We start from the raw sequence: 22,441 nt of genomic DNA, 5'->3' as shown, positions 1-22,441 counted from the left end.
CTGGAGCAGAGTGGGGAGAAAGCATAGGTGAAGGGCAAAAGTCGAGAAGTATGACAGGCCACATACCTTGTTTTTAAGGGAGCTGCCCATGCTAAAGCCTCTAAGTGAGTCTCCCCATCACTGACCCACCAGATAACCACACTGCCTACACAAAAGTTGCCCTTGGGCTTTCATGCCAAGTTTTATTTTAATGTATGTTAAAGCTCTTTAATTACAACCTCCCGAAAAAGTTTTACAATAAAAGTGGTCAAGGCATATGCTGTCAAGCTAGATAGGCCAAAAACCCCAGTAATTTCCCCTTAAAGAAAGCTTACAAGGAGCAGAGAGTAGCAGGGAGCGGCTCTGGGGAAAGCAGGGTTGTGTAGGGGGAAAGGAGTTGAGGGGAACTCTCAGGTCCTGGTATGCAGCTAGTACAGGAAGAACAGAAGCTGCTGGGGGCTGGGTTGGAGGCAGTGCTGGGGCTATGAAAGGGCAGAATTTTCTGCAAAGGTGAAGAGGTGCTGGTTGTGGGAGCTCATTGTAAGGGGTAGGGAAAGGCAGAGTTCCTGTTGTAAGAGAGGAAAGTGTTGAGGTTTCTAGGGGGTGAAGCTTGAGGGAGACGGAGTAAAAGGAACTGCTTTGAAGTGGCTTTGCTTTTAATTTATACACATACTGGAACCACAGGGTGATTGTCAACTATTGTTTAATCCACCTGAAGGGCTCTCAAGTGGCATAGTGCAGGGTTCTGTTGCTTCTCCACTCCTGTTCAATGTGTATGTGAGGCCACTATGAGGGTTAGCAAACAATATGGATACTACCCAGCTCTTTATCACCTCTGCTGCTGCTGCTTCTGTAGTTAGGACACTACAATGGTCTTACCCAGTGTCTGATGGTGATTGGGGCTTGAATGATGGCTAGCTGTCTCAGGCTTGAACCACTCAGGATAGAAATCATACTATTGTATGTGGGAAAGCAACAGGAAGGTATTATATCAGCACTATTAGTTGATGATGCAACCATTATACATGAATTCAGATTGCACTTTAGGGTTCTTATTAGGCCTGAAGCTACTGGATATCTGAAGTGGGCTTTTCACCCACGAAATCTTATGCCCAAATAAATCTATTAGTTTTTTCTATCTGTCAAGTACCAGGGGGTAGCCATGTTAGTCTGTATCCACAAAACCAACAAGGAGTCCGGTGGCACCTTAAAGATTATCTCTTCGATGCAAGTACTATCTATGCTTGTTAAAGTGTGTGTGACCTTGTGTTTCAGATGTGGATTTGCTACACTTAGCCGTGCTATTGACACCTCAGGATTAGGATACTGTCATATGTTGTGCTTGGGCTACACCTTAAGACCATTCAGAAGCTGAAGCAAAATCTAAAATATGGCAGCCTTCTTATTAAGTGGAGCTTTATGCTTATATTGCCTAAATGCTTCCAAGTAGAAATCAAGGCAGTGGTATTGATTTTTAAAGTTTTAAATATAGTTTGGGGTACATGAAAGAGACTGTTTCTCAGTGTCATACTGCCACAAAGAATTCAATGGCACTACACATCTGCATGAAGTTATTTGTTTGCGCAATCAAGGTCTTAATTCTACTTTGGTAATTACTTCACCTGTGGAAGCTCTTCCATGCCCAACATGACTCTAATTATTTTTAATGCTGTTCTCTGGACTGTTTCTACTTCTGGTTGGTCTGTGAGAGGTATCTGTTTTGTATTTTTTAATGTTTTTAACATGAAATAGTTTTACAGGCAACATAACCAGGCAGATGACAGGCTGCTTGCTTGTCTAACAATGAAGTAAAAATACACACAAGACCCATATAAAAAGTTTAAAAACAGACATTGAACATTGCAAGCAAACACATATAAAATTGTAAGTATTGTAGAAAGATACAACTTGTACTTTACTAGTATTCTACAGATGCACTAACATAACTGCTTTCAACCTTGAAGTCCACCAACAGATGTAGTTAATTCAAATATACAAGGGTAAATCTTAGCAAAAATACTACACTCCACTGTAAAATAAACTTAACTCCACTCCTGGAAATAAGTTGACCCAGCACTTAGCTCAAGAATCAAGATGAGAGGTGCAATTTATATAATCATAGAATATTTTCTACCTTACGTTTTATGGATGGGATCCACAAAGGCACTTAAGTGTTGCAGTGCTGAGCATCACAGCACCTAACTTTTAGGTGCCTAGAAAAATCACGGGAACACTGATCCACAAAGCCAAGTTAGGCACCTAGGCTCCCTGTACAATGAATAGGGAAGAGTTAGGTGCTTAAGCATGTGATGCACAAAAGACAGCACACTGCGGGGGAGCTACCTAAGCTAACCAATGAGAAATTCCAACCAGAAGGGTGTATGCTAAGCCCCACCCCCTCTCAAAGATAGGCACCTCAGTCCATGCTGCAGGGAAATGGCCTAGCTCACTTAGTGATCCACAAATGGGAACCTGCTGCCTACAGTCAGCCATCTTAGGCACCTGCCTTGCTTCACACAAAATGTCTGAGGAGGAGATGCCGACTTTATAATGTTTAGCCCACTGATTAGAACACTGGCCTGGGATATGGGAGACCCACATTCAATTCCCCCTTCTCACGGAGACTAGAAAAAAAGATTTGATTTGGTGTCTCCCACATCCTAGGTGAGTACCCTAAACACTGGGCTACAGAGTCAGTCATTCTCAGTCTCTTTCTCTTCTCCTCCTCACCCCTAATCCCTGGCCTAGTAACAGAAGAGAGAAAGAGGGAGAGACTATGGCCCAATGGTTAGGGCACCCATCTATGGAGGTGGAAGACCCAGGATCCAGTCCTTCTTCTCAAATCACTCTTTCATTATTTATCCACAGTGGAACAGATGCAACAGGGGAGATCGAGAAAGCCCCACACAAGAATATTCCATTGCCCTATAGTTAAAATCAGAGATGTGGGGGCCCCCCTAGTTCAGATATCTTTTCTCCCGCTCTGGCAGAGAGTGGGAAATTGAACCTGGATCTCCCACATCTCAGGCAAGTGCTCTAAGCCCTTGTCTTAAAGGTGTAAGATGGGCCCCACTGCCACCTCTGGCCAGGTTTTGAATGGGGACTGACCCACTAGGTGGCTTCTGAGCACACCTACTGGGTCAGGCTCCACACATGACTTAGGGCTTGTCTACATTGGCACTTTACAGCGCTGAAACTTGCAGCACTCAGGGGTGTGTTTTTTCACACCCCTGAGTGAGCAAGTTGCAGCGCTGTAAAGTGCCAGTGTAGACAGTGCTGGTAGCTATTCTCCTCATGGAGGTGGTTTTTTTAATAGCTGGTGCTGTGACTATACAGCCATGTTAAAGCACTGCCACGTTGCTAGTGCACACGTGCCCTTAAGTGATTGATTGCCTATCTTTCCCAGTTTGTAAATCATTCTGGGGCTTAGGCAAGATAGAGGCATCTGGATGCCTAGAGGGAGGCAGCAGTGTGCATGCTCAGAGGCCGAAACATAGGCATTTAGGGAACTTTTACTTTGAAAACTTAGACACTGAGTGAGTCTAGGCACCTACAGGTTTCAGCAGCAGGAGTTCTATGGATCAAGTGAAGCCAAAACTGGGACTTTTAAAAAAAGGGGGATAGGCCCAGATCCACAAAGGTACCTAAGTCTGGGGTTTAGGCACCTAAGTACTTTTGCAGATCTGGGCCTATTCCCTTTTTTAAAAGGAATGTTGTGGTGGCAGTCGGTGCAAAGTTTAGATTTTGGATTAAAACTTTTACAAAATATGAAACGGATTGAAATGTTTTCATACTTTTTTAAAATTCCAGCAGAACCATTTGTAAAGTAAACAACCCCTGCAGTGTTTGCAACCCAAATACTGAAGCATTGGGCTAAGTGTCTGAGGACCAGAAAGTGAAACTGACAAGAATGAAATGCATAGGTTAGCTGCATTATCCAAATTGAGAGAAATGCAACAAGTAAATTAAACAGCCAACACCAGCAGTAAATTAAATTTTTTAAATGTCAGTTTTTGTAAAATAAGGTGTTATCTGTAAAACAGGTAAGTGCATGAAAGTTAAGGATACGGATTTTATAATTGACAGTGTCCTTTTAATCTAATACAAGATCTTGTTACATATGGATATGTTTTCAGTAAGCTGTCCTTAATGATAATTCTCTCTTGAGTCATTATAACTAATCAGAACCCAGTAGTGTCCAGGAATAATTTTTTTTTTCAAGTCAGGAGATAGTCCACTAAAACATTTGTCTTTATTTTCCCCCAGTGTATCACAAGTTCTCTCAAACAGTTTGATATAGAATAATCTGAGTCCATGCTAAGATATTAGACCACATACTCTGTTCTGGTTAAGTTCCACTCAGTGCAGGAAAGGGTGGGCAAAAGTAGCTATGCAGGGGATGGTAGGGTTACTCTAGCTTGTGCCCAGCTGCTTCTGGCCCACAAGGCCATTCTGATAGCCAGAGTTTAGCAGTGCTCTCTAGACACATCCCATTTTACCAGGAATGCTCCTATACTGGGAATGGGGTAGCACAGAGCTGATATACAGGTTCTATACCACTTGTGAATTCCCCCTGCAGAGAGAAATGGGAGGAAGGTGGGAATCTCCCCATACCAGAGGAATTTCCTGGGGACCAGTCTCCTGGGTTTATGGCCTTTTGCACTTAAAAGTGGTGCAAAGGAGCCATAGTGGAATACAGAATTTGTTCGGTTTGTTGAGGGTGAAAATAATGTAAATGGTTCCTTCCAACATGAGTTATCAGGTGCTCCTCACTGATCAAATCTGCTTCAACATGCTGATCACCATTCTTAGTACAGATCCCTACAGCACCCTCTATATTCACCTCCTTCAATGCTGAGAATAGGATAACTGTTACTACTTGCTTCCTATCCCTTAACCTATTTTTAATCCATTACAGGATTTTACCTCTGATCCTGTAGTTACTACATTTATTTAATAGTCTGTTATGAAGAACTATCAGATCTCTGAAAGTCTCAAATTATATTAATTTGTTCCCCTTTTCTTTTTGTTTGTCCTTTTAAATAATCCTAGCATATTAGGGGCATGATTTGCTCTTACAGAAATGCTCATTGTCTCTACTATTACATTCCATCTTTCTACCTACTAGCTGTCTTTAATGATTGGTATTGGAGACTCAGTCAGCTACAGTATAATCATTAGCAAATCTTCAAAAGGTGTACAGTAGAACCTCAGAGTTACAAACACCAGAGTTACGAACTGACCAGTCAACCACACACCTCATTTGGAACCGGAAGTACACAATCATGCAGCAGCAGAGACAAAACAACAAAAAGCAAATACAGGACAGTAATGTGTTAAACATAAACTACTAAAAAAATAAAGAGAAAGTTTAAAAAAAGATTTGACAAGATAAGGAAACTGTTTTTGTGCTTGTTTCATTTAAATTAAGATGGTTAAAAGCAGCATTTTTATTCTGCATAGTAACGTTTCAAAGCTATATTAAATCAATTTTTAGTTGTAAACTTGTAAGAACCATAACATTTAGTTCATTCCTGAAGTGTTTGTAACTCTGATGTTCTACTGTATTGTTACTAATTATGTTACCTATTTTGTCAGTAGCTCAGCTATCGAGTTCCTCACTTTCTTTAGAACTCAAATGAGTAAAATCCAGACTTGGATATTGGTTGCCATGTACTTTCTAAAGTTTTCCCTGTTCCTTCTTTTTTCTTGTGAAGGAGGAAAGGGAAATTCATCACTTTCTGCCAATTCACCTTCATAACTGGCAATGAGTAATTCCAGAGTAGTTATTCCCCTCTCCCCCACCCCACATCATCCATTGTGGTAAAGACTGATATAACAGTTCCTAGCACACTGTTGCCAAGAAAACCCCACTGTTTTCCTCAGTAACTGTGTTAACCTTCATTATAGAGTACTACCAGAACTTGCCACTGGGTTTAGGCCTCAGTCCTATAACATACTGCAGTCAGGTCTTGTTCCAGCAAAGTACTTAAATACATGCTTAGCTTTAAGTGTGTGAGTAGTCCTATAGATTTCACTGGCACTACTCATGGGAGTAAAGGTACTTAGGTAGATTCTTATGTTTTTGCAGGATCCAAGTCTTACTACTGAACCGGACTATAGTCCTCACCTCATCTGGATCGAAGTCAGTGTTTCAAGAATTTTAAAATTCTTGACTATCATTTGAGTCAGTCAGAAATACACATGCACTTTCAATATCAATGTTTGCCAACACTTAAGCCTTATATTTCCACTTCCTAGTGCAGCGATTCAGATGTACTGTATATTAAGCCTACCATTTATGCTGAGGATTTAACAGTCTACATTAGCTCTGTGGCATGTAAAAATAGCAGAAACGTCAGATTTTCTGCTTATAAAGTTGTTGTTGTAAGAGGTGCCAGAAGAAATCACTTTGAGCCAAGCAGTTGGTTTGATGACTCTACTAATTACAGACCAGTGCTTCTCCTGCTGAGCTGAAGAGGGCCAAGGCTTGTTGTCAAGCAGACTGATTAGCCACTGTTACCCATTAAGACCACCATTTGAGTGTAGACAGAGACATAGAAGGAAACATAAGAAGGCGACGTGCATAACCAAACAGGCTACCTCACTGAAAAGAAACCCCCTAAAGCCACATTCTGTTTCATTAGCACATGAAAATAAGGTAATTTAATACTTCACTCTCCCATCAGGAGCCAAGGTTCATCATTCATGGAAATGGAGTTTTGATAAGGTAGGGTGTTTAAATGAGGCAGGGAGATTTCTTGAATGTGTGTCACTCTACTCTTATTGTCTAATGAGAAAAATCCAACTGTATGTATTTAAGTCTAAAAATCACTTTTATTGTGCACTCCTTTAGAATATAGCAAAGTCCATGAAAGGGATAAAATAGGCTTGGGTACTTTTTAGCATCATTCTGTTGTATAAAGATGATGCAAGGCTTTGTAAAAGTATTTTCTCCTGGTTTATTTTTATATTAGAAATTCAGGATCGCCCATTTTTTGTCCCTGGAAGACTCTGAATAAATGGATATTTTGTTGCTTTTTGACATCACAGGTATCAAGGAAGTGAAACCTGAGCAATTGAGAGAGGAAGAAACTCGTAATCAAAATGTTTAAAACTCTGGTTTTCATTTGTCTGGGTTTTTTGGCCACTTATTTAACTCAAACTCCTGATCAAAATAATAACATCTCATTATTAATTAAAGATTCAGAATTCCCACCCTGCAGTTACAGACTGAGAAATCTCCCACTTTAGTTCTCTGGTCCTCCACTGACACCTCAGCAAAACCAGGGAAGACAAAACTTAACAGTTTTGTTATTTAAAAGAAACACACAAGCAGAAACTTTTTGATGTTCTTTAGGTCATAAACAAGTTGAAAGGGGCATAGTCCCATGTTTTTTCCCTTTGCTGATTACCATAAGAATGAAAAATAATAAGTGGTACATTCCTCTGGAAGAAAAATGTCACTGTATGTAAATAGTGCAAATAAAGGTCTTGCTTCATCTAAAATGTCTGCTCTGTTATAGCAGTGTTGTGGTAGCCATGTCAGTCCCTGGTATTGCCAAGTCTCTCACAGCAACTGGGAATTGCAGAAGTGTACAGCTAGGCTAACTAAAAGTTTGTTCTTTGGGCTTGTCTAACAAAATTATACTGTATTAACCAGGGCCGGCTCTACGTTTTTTGCCGCCCCAAGCAGCCAAAAAAACCCAAAAAACAAAAAAAAACCCACAAACACCTGGTAAATACGCCGCCGCCAGAGAGAACAGGAACATCGGAGGGAGCTGCCGCCGAATTGCCGCCAATGGCGAGACCCGAGCCAGAAGAGTCGCCACCGAATTGCCGCCGCGGGAAACAACGGAGAGGAGCTGCTGCTGAATTGCCACCAGGGCTGCTGCTGGACTGCTGCCCCAAGAACAGCCAGAGTCCTGCCCCTTCAGCAGCACTGCCCCAGGTACCAGCTTGCTTAGAGCAGGCCCTGGTATTAACCATAGTGGTACAAGCCACCTAGTGTGCATGCAATTATAATGGTATAGCGGTTAGGCCGTAAGGAAAGAAGAATAAAGCATAAGACACCTTTACACTGGCATAACTGTGTCCACATAAGGGGATGCACTAGTATAACCATTTTGATTTAAAAAAAGAAAAAAAAATCATCCCGTAATCAACATAGTTATAGTGGTACAAGGCCTTGGTCTCTAGCAGTCATAAGGAACTTTAGGAAAACATTTGAGAAGTCAAGAGTTGTTTTGTTTTTACAGAAGCTTTTTGTTTGTTTGTTTGTTTGTTTATTTTTTAAAAAAGGACTTTGTTTGCCTGGGAGTAATTTACAAAGTGCCTCAAAGTGTGTGCTTTATTACAGACACATAATAAAACATTAACACACCACCCTTTAAAAATGTAGGTAAAAACAGTAAAAGGTGGGAGAGAGGTTCTAAAAGAGAATGTCAAAAGGGGGAGGAAAAGGTATATTAGTGCCAGAAGTGATTAAACTAGAATTCAATTTTGGAGTAACAAGGTTCTGAGTAATGGAAAAAGATGGAATGAGCTGATGGATTTCTGGGGTGGAATGAACTAGGGCCCAGCTCAGCAAAGGTTGGCTTCCTGTTCTCAGATACGCTAAACAGGGTAGTGTCTTAACAAACATCCCATCAGACCGGGGCTCAAGAAGCTGTTCTTGAATATAATGTAGCCAGGGCCTACAATATTAAGGGCTTCAAACAAACAAACAAACAAAAAAACTCAGTAGTTCCAGCTTAAAGTCAACCCACCACTTCATAGGCAGACAATGTTGGCATAATAACATTACAGTAGCTCAAGCCAGTGAACATACATGCTGTTGCGTTCTGAACAACTGAGAAGCCCTGCTGAAAGCTCCACTAAATGGGAATTACAATAATCCAGCCTTGTGATCACACCAGCACATGTTGCTGTTGCAAGGTTGTCACAAGCTAGGGGCACACACTGTGCACACTGCACAGCTAAAACAAACACTTGCTAATTGTGTCCAACACGTCTTTCCAGGGGAAGGGTGTGAACAAAAGTAAGACTAAAATGCTTAATCTGATTCACAATTTCTGAAAGATTCCCTTCAGTAAAAGCATTCTAACATTGCCCCCTATCTACCACCTAGACTCAGATTTTCTGGGCTTGAATGCATCCAGCAGGCAACATTGCCCAGGAATTCATCCCAGCAGAGACTGAACTTGCAGTTCCACGGGGAAAGTCAGACAAAGTTGTGTATCATCAGCACATGGATTAGAAAAGTTGTCAAAAGATCTCAGATATATTGAACATGGAAAGTAGGACAGATCCTTGATGAGAACAGCAATTCAAATACCTGAGTGATGATACACACAGCTGTGTAACACCACTATTTGACTCCTTCCTTTCAGGTATTTCTTGAACCATTTGAGGACAATTCTAGACAGACACACAAGCTGTTTCCCTTAGGCCGTGTCTACTCTAGGATTTATTTTCTAAGATTTCTACAATGTTGCCTCTAGTTCAGTTAAACCTGGTAGGAATTCTTTCCTAAAATTTCCTAGTGTTGAAAAGGCCGTAGTGCTGTAGCAACAAACCCTGGTCAATCATATCAAAAGCTGCCAAGAAGACCATCATGATCAAAATGGCCAAATGACCCTCATGTAATGCCAAGAGGAAATCACTCATGACTGTGACAAGAGCAACCTCAGTTCTCATGCAAGATATCCATGTCTTATAGAAATCCATTCAGACACACCATCATAGCAAGCAAACATTTGACAGTGAAGTGTAAAACATTAGCTCTGTCTAAATAATAATAATAAATAAAAAATAAATATGTAAAGCCTCTGATTTAAAAAAGTAAGTTTGAGTAGGACAGAGAGAAGTATTGGTCAAACATTTAAAGATTTAAATAGCACAAATCCAATATAGCTTAGAAATAAAAACAAAAGAAACTAAACAGGGTTATAACCATATTGTCCCAACTCTAATTTAATTTGATTTTTTCAATACTGTACAATGACTCAAAGAATGGAAGGAGAAGTTTTAACGAGTGTCACAATGTCTCCCACGTGATCATCTTTCTCCATTATCCAAGAAAAGAAAAAGAAAAAAAAAAAAGAAAAAGTGAAAAAGAAAAGAATCGTTGCAATGACCAGGTTTGTATGTTGTGATTAATTAAACAACTGTGAAGAACTAAGAAATCCTCTTCCTTTTTGGCATAGGTTCTTTTTAGCTGTAAGTAAACTAGAATACAAGAAGCTAGTTTCTTTCCTCCGTAGCTATTTTGTTTTAACTTGCATATATTTGTGAAAGGTTACTCACCAGCCATTCTAACGTCATTAGTCCCGTGGTATCGTTCATTGCCTCTGAACAAAATGGTTTTAAGTCCTTCTGACAATAGGTCAATGCACTCCGTTGAAAGATTAGGCATCAGTTTCAATATTTGACTAGAGGTTTTTGTTGCTAGTTTTTTTCTTTTAATTACTTACCAGCCCTCAATCTGCCACATCCTGAATTGAATACACATGCATAATAAGCAAATCCCTGAAAGAAAGTCATCCCAAACCAAGCAGAGTTGCGACTGGACTGGTTTTCTAGTGAAAACTTGCTAACAATGAGCAAGTTGAAAGGTCACTGTGGGTTAGCTGCGTGGCCCCTTTCCCTTTTCTCACTACAGCAACACCTTGAGGACCTTTGATCTAAATGTCAGTGGTGAAAATACACAAACAGATTCTTTCCTATTATACTCACAGGTGTACATTCCTAAAACTGTTACATTCCTTGACCTTCATCTGCACTGAAAATCAGTACTTCAAAAAAAGTAACCCCTTCTCTCCTCAGATCATACCAGTATCAGAAAACAAAGTATCAGTGTAAATATCGTATTCTAAACACATACAGCCTGTCTGATATTACACTGCATAAAGCATCATCTACAAGGATAGGACCAGTCTGTTTTGCTACTTTTACTCACATTGAGTAGTAGCTTATTTTGCAGATAGTCTGGGACTACTCACAGAGTAAGATAGTGAAAAGCATGAGAAAAGAATCTGCTCCTGGGCCAGCCTACTGGATTTTATGTGTTGAGGTGACCTGGGCTCAAGGCTAACTTGACATACTCATGTCTATTCAGTAAGAGTTGGCAATGGCATGGTTAGCCTCCAGAAATGTGGCACGAGTGCTTTAGCATATGTGAAAATATTCTTTTAGGCACCACAATTCCTAGTTTTCAACAACAGTTTAAACAGTGGGGTAAAAAAGTTGCTTTGCCTCCCTAGCCTTTTAAAAATACATTCATATATTGTGTGAGTGTTAAGGATATTCATATCCATCTATTGAGGTGCTTTTACATTACATAGTGTTTTACAGGGCTCTGAAAAGATTAAACACTCTATAAATGTCAAGAGTATAACACACAGAAGAAAATTATTATTTCTACTGTGTCAAAAAGTGCTCTATACGTGCTTCTGACATGCCTCAGTTTCTTATACTCATGCAGAGCATATTTGAAAGAGTAATTAAAAAGCAACTATCTCAAGTTGGCCCAGCTGTACAATATGTTGTCCCCATCTCCTTCGGCTGGAAAGGATTTTGGAAATGGATACTCAGACTCCTTTCTCTAAAAAATGGCATGGGAAGAAAATACTACTTCCCCAGACCTTCACACACACAAAAAAGAACGGTCTAGAAACAGCATGCAACATATTTTCCAAGACTCATGTAGAAACTACTGCTCTTTTGGGAGGTGGACGTTTAAAAAAAACAAAACTCATAGACAGTGTGCCTACCTTTTAAAGGTCAATCGCCTGTTTGAGTGCTTTATAGTGGAGGCAGTACTTTCCCCTCTTTAAAAACCTCAAATAATAAATGTCAATACAGGAGAGGAGAGAAAAGAGAAAGACCACTAAGAGGAGTCAATAGCCAACTTTCCTCTCCAACAATTTTATTCCATGTTTATCAGCAGTTTGGTATTGTACTCCTACCATTACTCTTTTTGTCTTTTGTTTTTTTAAACAAAAGTTGAATTACAAGTATAAAAGCCACCATCTAAAAACCTGCAGGCATTTTAAGAGCTGCAGAGGTTAGAAGGGTAGCTCCTGACTCTAAACGGCACCTATTGTTCCTTTTCCCCCCTTGAATAACAAAAAGGGAGAAGAAAGCTATTACCTGTTTTTACCTCAGTAAAATCCCAATTCATTTTTTTTTAAATTATAGAACAATGTGATTTTATAGAGCAATTGGGTCAAATATCCTGGTCTTTCCTTTTATCGCATTAATAAATTCCATAGAAGGCGTATTAAAACAAGTAAGTAACAGCAGAGAAACACCCAAGTAGCGTGTTTTAGGATTCTATCAAAGACAGGACAGATTGATCTAAACGTATTTAAGTTATTTTAAAAACTGTTATTTTAGGGCCAGGAGCATAAGAAGCTGATGTGCTTTCACTTGGAAATTGTAAGGACAGAGTTACAAGGCAAGGCTCTGATCCTGCAAACACACCCAAATAATGTTATGGTTGTGCATAGCCCCACTGGGTTCAAATCACACAAGTTAGGCCCTCATCCTACAACTGGATCCATGCTGAAGAACATGATGCCATGCCAAGTATTGGAGCGTTCTACAGCTCTAAGACTGGTGGTCAGATGGAGAAGAAAGGCTGGAACTTGAGCCTATGATAGTTGTCCGGAGGCAGTGGCTGCCAAGACCTACCTCACCTGCATGGCCTCCTTCTGTCTGGAGCACTTGAAGCTTCACTGAGAGAGCCTGTCTTTCAGGGGTCACCAGTTGCACCTCCCCATGATGGGCCTTCAGCAGAGGAAGGGCCTGGAGCACGAGCTCCTAGAGTTCTATTGCCAGGAGCACATAGCCTGGCCAGACACAAGCTGTGCACCACCAGCCCGGTGCAGGAGGCCAAGACAGAAAAGGAGTCACATCTGAAGAACAAACTGCCACAGCTGTATAGTCAGGGTGAAAAAGCTTCTCAGGCATTGGATGAAGTAAGAATGCAGCAAAGACAAGCCAGGGAGACAGCTGCCCGAAATACGGGTTTTCAGAGAAGTAAATTCTTGGGCTGTGTCTACACTAGCAAGCTTATAGCGGTGCAGCTATACCAATTCAGTTGGGCCATTGTAAACCTTCTAGTATAGCCATTCTATGCTGACAATCCCGTGAATGTAATTAATCCATCCCCAATGAGTGGCAGTCGCTATGTTGGTAGGAGAAGCTCTCCCACTGACATAGCATTATCCACACCAGTGCTCATGTTGATGCAACTTATGCCGCTCGGGGGGTGGTTTATTCACACCCCTGAGCGACATAAGTTATAACAACATAACTGGTAGTATAGACATAGCCTTGGAAATTAAAGCTTTAACTGAAGAAGAAAATGAGGCAATGAGGAAGGTTGAAGAAGAAGAACAGCGAGTTTGTGAGAAGTTTGATTACATCCATAATGTCCTAGGAAAGAAGAAGAATGGATCCATGTGACTGCACCCTTGCCTTATGCAGATCTGATTAAGAGTGAAATTCTGACCCCGCTGAAATCAATGAGAGTTTTGCTATTGACTACAGTGGGGCCAGGATTTCATTCTGAGTATTTACAAGATGGAGGCATGTGAGTAGGCCTTGCATAGGCTAAAATATGTAAGAACTACTTTATATATGAATGAGTGTGTGGGTATGGGGTGTTACAGTGTCATGCCCTTAGCTTGTAAATTGATATAGGCCTACAAGATCAATCCCTAAATAAATAATTGCAGAAAAAAGCAATCTAGGATTATATGTATAATTTCTTCTGTCACTTTTAAAAAGCAGCTTCAAAAGTTCTTTCGAAAAAAAAAAAAACCTTTCAAAAGTATTCTGCTTGACTGTGGGCAAAATTTACATAAAAGCCTAATCATTTCTAATTTTAATAAATACTATTTTTCTGCAAAAATTCTGTTTTAGTTTTGAAATTTCTTATTCTAGCTCCAAAAAAACCACTATTAATCACAGTGTTTATATCTCCCACATCTCTCTATACTCATGCTGTTTCATAAATTACAAAAAAAAAGTTGCATTCATAATATCATTGTTATACAAATTATTCTCCTTTGCATCAACTACTGTTTTCTTACAGTTACATTCTTAAGGACTGAACACAGACGTGGTTTATCTTATCAGTATACATGTTAAATCCCAAGGCAACCTTTTATAGCCAAAAAGACACATTGTCAGCACAGAAACTTATGATGCAAGTTTATGCCCCTTAATTTATAATCTAATTAGCATGATCTCCTTTAGCTAGAGGATGCCAAATAACATACAGAAGTTCAAGAGAATCATGAACATAATGAAATAACAAGACTTTCACTTTGATGTAAAATTATTTCTTACACCTTTGTGATTTCTAGAAATTTTGTTGGACTAAAATCTGAGGGCCAAATTTGGCCTACAATAAAATGTTCTCTACCCATGCATCATTTTATTGGAAGCATAAGTGCTGGAACTAGGGGTGCTGCAGCACCCCTGACTTGCAGTGGTTTCCATTATATCCAGGGTTTACAGTTTGGTTCAGTGGCTCTCAGCACCCCTGATTGGAAGTGAATGTTAACAGGATTGGACCCTTAGCCATGAAGTACCACATCTTGGGGCAGATCCTCAGCTGGTGTAAATTGTCAGTTCTATTGAAGCCAATGCCCTTAAGAGTAAGTGAGGTAAAAAGTAACACAAAGTGTGTACTGACAAAAAAAAAAAAAAAAAAAATAGGCAAGAAAGATTGAAAGCCCCTCCCCTCCCTCCGCCCCCAGCAGATATTAAGGACATTGACTTGAAAAGACAGACATTTCTGAAACTGTCCCACTCAAGATCAATTTGACAGCATTACCCTTAAATTTAGAATTTAGTAAGAACATTTTATCTCACTGGCAAACCACATCACCAGGAGAAAATTGAATCTAGACATGCAGTGAAAAGTTTTAAAAAAATAATTTTTTTTTTAAAGGCATCAGCTAGTGGCCTTTTACAGCACAGTTTCTACCCACAGAGTTTACTAACTAAAAATGAAAAGGGAAATCTGTACTTGTGCCTGTGTCATGTCACACTTGATGGAGGAAAAATATATATATACTGCACATATTATTGGTTATTTATATTTCCATGGGTAGCCAGTTGAAATTTTGTAGTTTCATACACTTCCTGCTTCAATAAAATTAGTGAAATAATAATTAAATTTTGCTAAAATTAATTAAAACTATTTACTATAATATATTTTATAATTCTGATGGAATAGGAATTTCCTGTTGGAAAGGGTAAAGTAAATTGCTAGTCAATTAAAAAAGGAAACTCACATCTGCTTGGAGCATCTACTATCACAGTGTTTTTATGCACACTCTTTATCTATTTATACCGTACTTATATAGCCCTTCATCACCATTGTATCTGGGCCACCATATCTTAATCTTGTTACACTTTCCCCCTTGAAGTTATTGTTTATAAACCCCAGGAATAACTGGGAGCTGATTTTAAAAATAGATATTTATGCAGTGCCCTTTCTTTGCACTGCTGTTGGTAGAAAAAATGTTTAAAAAGGGGAAGATTTTTTTTTATTACCCCCAGCCCTCTTTTTCACAAACATAAAAATAAAAAAAAACCCTCAAAACTCACTCCGCTCTCCAAAACCATGAATTCTGACAACTGTATAAAAACAATGCCTACTTCATATAGTAATACTTCATTTTGCTAAGAAAAATAACGTTTTTGTTTACAGAACTGTTAAAAGAATGTAGGCACCAATCCGCCAAATTATATTCTACTTTCAAAGGGAAAGAAAACTTTAGTTTGACCTGTTGCAAATGAGCTGTTTTAGTAACAGTGTCCTCACAAATGCTCATTAGCCAGTTGATAAAGAGAAACAATTATTTCTCCACTTTACTGACCAAGCAATGCTTACTATTCTTAATACATAAGATGTACAGATTCAAATGTGTAACTTACTACTAATGATACTGCAGCCTGGTTAAGAAAAGTGTCATGAATTTGGCAAACAGAGTAAAGTCATTTTCGGGGGGAAGTGGGTGTGGGGGCACCCTTTCTAAACTCCTTTACATCAAACAAGTTGATAATAAGAGGGTTGCCAACAACAGTGTTTAGGAACCTTTAATCACAAATGCAGCATCATCAGGAAGCTATTTATAACACACCTACATCTGGTAAGCTAGACAAGACTGGAATGTTTCTAAATATAATAACACTTCTATTCAGGTGTGATTTAAAATGTCTGATTTTAAGAAGGACAAGTACATTTAAGAGCTCTGAGACGGATTACAACATATATGATTAATAAAACATAAATCCTATTATAAGAGAAAAGCCACCAAAGACTGAATGGAGGAGGGAAATGAGGAAAATGTTATTCTGTCTTCATTCTTCCATGCTTCTGGAATGTGGGTAGATCATAGTAAAACTTTAAGTGGCAAGAAGATTAAAGAAAAACTGTTAAAGCCAAGAAGGACACTAACATCATCTGGGGTAAACTGGCACAGTTCCACTGATTTCAATGTATCTATGATGACTTACACCAGCTGAGGATCTAGCCCACTGGCTTTACAGAAGGTACGGTCTATTAAAATTGTGATTAATTTAGAATCAAGGCTCCACAGCAATTAAAGCACATCCTGCCCTAGCTAGAAGCCACATTGTCGCAGTATTTTTCTTTTTGTTTTAAATAGCTTTGTAGGCACATTCCCTAATAAAAGATACAAACCTAAGCACATTATCGACGTTTATTATTTCATAGCATCTTCAGGAGTGCCAGGCACATGACAGAAAATACCTCAAAAACAGGTTTCTGCCCTGCAGATCTTACACTATAAGGACCAATCATTCTGAAAACCCTACCAAGTGTATTGCTTATTATTAAAAATAATCCCAATGACTTCAGTGAGTGCCTCACAGTAGCAAGAACTACGTTCGTATAAAGAACAGGAGTACTTGTGGCACCTTAGAGACTAACAAATTTATTTGAGCATAAGCTTTCATGAGCTACAGCTCACTTCATCGGATGCCATATAGTTCATATGGTAAGCTGTAGCAAGTGATGGACTTGGCAAACAAGAGAGGAGACCAAAACAGAAAAACACAACTTACGGAGATATGGTAATATGATTACTCAGTTTAGGCATGCATACATATATTTTTGTGGATCAAAATACATTGTGTGTGTGTTTCTGTGGACTTAGGACACATTTTTCATACATGACATTGCAGAAGAGGATCTTTAAAGCCTTGTCTTTGGACATTTTTATTGTATTAGAATATGACTATGTCACGAATTCTAATATGACACATTTAGTGAAGATGTGCCCTAAGAGTGACTTGAATAAGATGAAGGAATTAAGAATAGTGGCAAAAATTCTTAATAGCAGCTCCCACATGGTTTCATGCTTAGGCATACATCCCATGCACTGAAAAGTATAACTATAGAAAAAACCATTTTGTCTAATATTTAAAAAATGGCAAAAAATGGAAAAAGATGCCAACTATGAAACTAAATTAGCTGCCAGCACTCAGAGGTTTGCAAAAAATGAAGCCAAATTTCCATGATATTTACTGCAATATTTACTTAAACGCCATAAGGCTAGAAACCATTGTCGTAATTTTAATGCTTCTAGTGAAAAAATAGTAGCAACTTATAATATCCAAAGTTCCAGCTGGAAATGCAGTACCTAAATATTTTCCATTATCTTCCTAAATATCATTTGGGACAACTGAATCAGTAGCGTTAACGACAGAGACAAATAAATATATCTGCTACACAATGCCACACATATCTGCTACACAATGCTGTGCTATTTTCTGGGCTTCAGGTGTTTCAGTGTAATACTTCAACAACAACTACTTAGTATTTTGTATTTAAATTTTTACAAAGTTAACATTTAGAATAGTACCATTTGTTGTGTCTATGTATGATTAATCAGCTTAATATAAAATGTAAAAAAATGGTAGAGTCTTTCAGCAATACGTTGTTTGTAGAGAAATAATTGATTTATTTTATTAGTTGACAATTGCTGCTTTTAAGACATAGGATAGAACCTTAAGTTGCATTTATCTTCTAGCCACTGGTGTGAATTTTGCAAATTAATAAAACATGAAATCAAGTATACAGCATTACTGAAATGTAATTCTGTTCATTAATGTTGAAAAAATATAGTTGTCTATTTATGACTCTTTCCGAGCATAATAGTACTGTACTGTAGTGTATTTTGTAAAATTAAGGAAGACTTAGAAACATGAGATCTCACACTACAGCACTGTGCTATTATCAGTTTGCTGAGACCATGAGTGATAGATACTGATGCTTTTGGCAAGATTTAGCAGGTTCATGAATCAGCAAATGAGAGTGCGGCTCTTCTGTAATAAATCTTTTCATAAATGTTCATATCTTAAGGATATGCTCATTTACTATTTCTGTATTTTACAGTTAATTAATTTTATTAATACGTCCCCTTCCACATATTTTTATGTTGGATTGTAATGTTACCTAGTAATTCTACAAGGAAAAATTACATGTTAACATGAGGAGGACTGAAAATTACAGCCCATGTAAGTCTTTTAGAGTTTTTTTAAATGCTTATTATTTGTTAGGATCATACAAAGAAAACTATATATTTCTTTGAAATTTTATTAATTGCTTTCTAGAAATAAATTCACTATTATTTCAGTTGGAAAATTTAACAGTTCTTACACAATACATTTCTAGCTGATTGATGAGGAAAATAAACCCTGTTTGTTTTTTTTAAATATGGATTGTGCAACTAGTTATTCAAAGTGAAGCTGCTATAGGAGATTATATTCATTATCACTTCCAGCTACAACACTTCAGAAAAGTTATAGAATTTGTTACACATTTTGGGGTATCTCACATGCTTAAATAATTTTTCCAAACAAAATTATTTGCTCTTTTAATTTTTTTTTTTTTTGTTAAGTATTAATTTGTGGGATTCAAAAACAACTACCTCTTGCAAATGCAGAAATACAAATTGTTTAGAGGCATAAGCATTGTAAATATGATACAATTAAAAAGAAAATTAAAACAATTTGTCTTATTTGTAAGAAAATCTCCTCAAAATCCTCTCTATATATTGCAAAGTTTTATAGCTGATGGAATTAAGATTTAGCATTTATCAATTAAAACAGAATTCACTTGGAATAGAGAGTTAAGACTTGAACTAATTTGTCAACCACGATTATCACTTGGAAGGACATTCAGTTTATTAAAGACAACTACTGTGTGATAAGGACAGGATAGATACTAATAACCATGCCGTTTAAATTGCTTGAGTTGGCATTATGCCCAAGTTCTTCAGCTCAGTATATCAACGCACTTGTTGCTGGCAAAGAAAGAGAGGAACTCCCTCAGATCTGAAAATACCATACAAACTTCTCTTTCAAAATAAACGATGAGAATGAACTGTCCTGCTCACTCCTTATGTTTCCGTTTGGCAGAAAGGAGAAAGACAAAACTATCACAGTCCAATAAAAGAAACTATCTTCCTAAATAGTAAAAAATGGGAAAGCATAAAGATGTTAGGGCTCTCATTTTGAAATTAATTTATACATAGTAGTCCTACGTTTCGCTTATGTTAATGCTGCAGTTATAAACAAAGAGTTCCGTTGTCTAATTGACCATTTTCCCCACCCCCCCTCAACCCCCTTCAAAAAAAAAAATTCTTGCTTTCACTTGACTAACCTATGAAAAGTAGAAAACTCCTGGTGAATCCACTGATTTTGTTACAGTTTATTATTACTTTAAAAATAAGTTTATATTAAGCTGCTTCAAAAGAAATAAAACGAACACATTTGTTTCTATTTTAATTTAAATCAAGACAAGATTGATGCTATCACGCAATTTACAATAGCTATAGAAAGTGTTTTCTTGGCCCATTGTAAAGCTGAGATGAAGAAGGTATTTTACGCACAACCATTTCCTTTCAGTTTACACCAAAAGTCAAATTAAGTTTATATTTGAGACACCTTGAGTATTATGTGTGTGAAGTTAGACGTCAATTTCATACGTGGAAAAACAACGAAAACATGTTTTCATCATCTTCTTCTGTCCCTGTTAAAGAAAACGTGTATTCTCTTTGGACAGGAAGAATTCCTCAGCTCTAACTAACATCCCGGTGTATAACTGAAACAAACGACATGTTTGCTAAATACTTTATATTACTCCATTTGTTCAAATAGTGCCTAGTAATGGGTCAGCATTACCCCATTCATCAGGAGTTCAGTTGAACTATAGGAGTTTTGCTGAGACAATGGGCCTCAGCTGCATGACAAATACACGATATAGCCTTGAATTTTAATCTTTGGTGAAAACGTGTCTTACCTTTTTGCAAATCGTCCTCCAGCGTCTTCAAGTGAATGATCTAGAAAAATAAAAACAAACTCCAAATGTAACAGGGCAGAATTTGAATCCAACCATCCACTTTGCTAGTTTTTGTCCAGACTAGTTCCTCGCCGTTTGAACTACAAACAGCAACTTTCCCGTGACATTTATTTTTACTAGTGAGCAATAAAATCACCCAGTTGTCCAATTAATGTGCACATCAGCGTTTCCATGTGCCTTTCACCATCTTGTACGGGGGGAAATGGAAAGGCAAAGACATAAAATAGCATCAGTGACAAGAGTTTCAACTCATTTATAAATCCAGATAAAAGTTAATAGTTAAACTCCTTCCTCTCTCCTCCACCCTCCCAAGTGCTGATATCCTTTAAGAAATGCACTGTTTTTGTTCTCTTTTACCAGAGGCTAGACAATCTGTCAACATCTCCACTTTATTTACGGGTTGAGCAACAGCAGTTCCTCAAACATCAACATTTTACGTTAATCCTAGAGATAATCCACTTCTCTAAAACTAAGAGATCTGCCAGCATCTGTATTATTTATTTTTAAAAACCAACAGTAAGAGTCTCGATCTATCTTCCCTGCGTTCAGAAACGAGGAGGAAAACTACCCCAGAATCTCTCCACTTTCAGTTCCCTTTCCCCGCCCCTCACCCCAGGCAGCCCCCCACAAAAACATCCCCCAGATTCCCCCACCTGCTCAAGTCTAGGGGGGATTTCACAGGAGGAAACAAAATCTTCCAAGTGGTTCCTTTCGGGCGATTTCTTCAACCCGTCTGGAGGTCTAAACCTGAAAAACAAACACCTCTATTGAATGCAAACGAAGCTTTGGGGGACTGAGTTAATTCTCCAGCAGACAGCTACTCTCAGTGTCTGGTTACACAAACATACCTACAGACAGGTTGGGGAGAAATCCCTTAGAAACCAGAAATAAATGCAAAGGGTGGTGTTGTTTGGGCGGGGGGGGGGGAGGGTAATCTGGAGAGGGCAAAGACACCCCCAAGGGAGCATGCCCCGGGCAGCTTTAATGCCGGGACGAGGAGGCAGGAAGGGGTGTGTGTGGGGGGGTATTAAAACAATAGGAACAAGCTGGGAAGGGGCAGATGCTCTAGCAAGTTTGAAAGAGCTCGTGAGAGAGGGGGAGACTTTCCTCTAGCTAGAGGGAGGGGGGTGTGGTCGGGGGAGGGGGAGCAGGGCTCCAGTGCCACCCAGCCCCACCCGCACTCTTGGCCACTGGCCCCCGCGCCGAACTTACCTGCGGTGCCCGCGGGGCGTTGGGGGCAGGCGGAGGCTGCGGCTGCCGGGAGCACGGAGCCCCCTGCCTCATCGCTCCCGGGCACAAAAGGAAGCGGGACGGCCGCCGCACGGAGCCCAGGGCGGGGGGAGCAGGCGCCACCCCAGGAGGGACACAGCCCCCAGAAAGCTGATAAATCCCCGCGGGCGGCCCCGCCCCTCCTGCGCCACCGCCTCACAGCGGGGGGCAGCTGCCCGGGGGGCCTCGCGCTCTCATGGTCTCCCCGCGGCGGGCCCGGCTTCCAGGGGCGAGAGACGCGGCGGGGGGGCGGGGGCAAGGGGGGCAGTTCACCGGCCTGTTGCCCTGTGGGTTTACTGGGGGGAGGTGTTGCGCGGGAGTAGCACTGGCTGGACCCAGCAGCAGTCGCCGCCGCCGCCGCCTCAGTCACACGCAGCGCTCCTGCCCCGGCTACTTCATTGATCTGGGGGCGGTGTGTGTGTGTGTGGGGGGGGGGATAGCCAGCTCCCCAAATCTCCCCCTTCACCCTGCCCAGACCCCTGTGATTGGGCAGATTCCCATATGTCACGTGACACTTGCCCCCCCCCCGCGGAGCTGCTTCACTTTCACTTCGGTCCCGCAGCGAGGGATCCTGAGGGGGGGAGGACAGACTTTGGGAGTGGGGTGCCTGGGAAAGTGACAGTGTCTCCTGGAGAGGGGGCAGGAGGCCGGGTGTAATGGGACTGGGGCAGCAAGGGGATGTGTGTGGGGGGAGAGGGTAGAAAGGTTGCCCCCCAAAGATAGAGGTGATTGATGAGCCCTGAAAACTCCCCTCGCTCCCCAGCTAAGGCTTCCCGCTGT

General features: G+C 39.8%; 1 protein-coding gene across 2 annotated transcripts in view; it reads right to left on the bottom strand.

Annotated features, from left to right (window-relative positions):
• Nucleotides 1-22,003, bottom strand: part of PRDM1 (PR/SET domain 1) — a 117,032-nt gene extending 95,029 nt beyond the window's left edge. The window contains exons 1-3 of one of the 2 annotated variants that reach the window (XM_037894556.2): nucleotides 21,605-22,003; nucleotides 21,046-21,139; nucleotides 20,333-20,372 (exon numbers count right to left, since the gene is read on the bottom strand). The gene's annotated coding sequence lies outside the window, so the exon portion shown is untranslated. Of the gene's footprint in view, nucleotides 1-20,332; nucleotides 20,727-21,045; nucleotides 21,140-21,604 lie in introns of those variants that run through there. The other variant, XM_007067009.4, reaches the window with a different exon arrangement.
• Between the last annotated feature and the right edge of the window lie 438 nt (nucleotides 22,004-22,441).

The sequence above is a fragment of the Chelonia mydas genome, chromosome 3, assembly GCF_015237465.2.
Source record: "Chelonia mydas isolate rCheMyd1 chromosome 3, rCheMyd1.pri.v2, whole genome shotgun sequence".
NCBI lineage: Eukaryota > Metazoa > Chordata > Testudines > Cheloniidae > Chelonia > Chelonia mydas.
The sequence above is the reverse complement of the archived record's forward strand: the minus strand, read 5'-3'. Positions and strand labels throughout refer to the sequence as shown.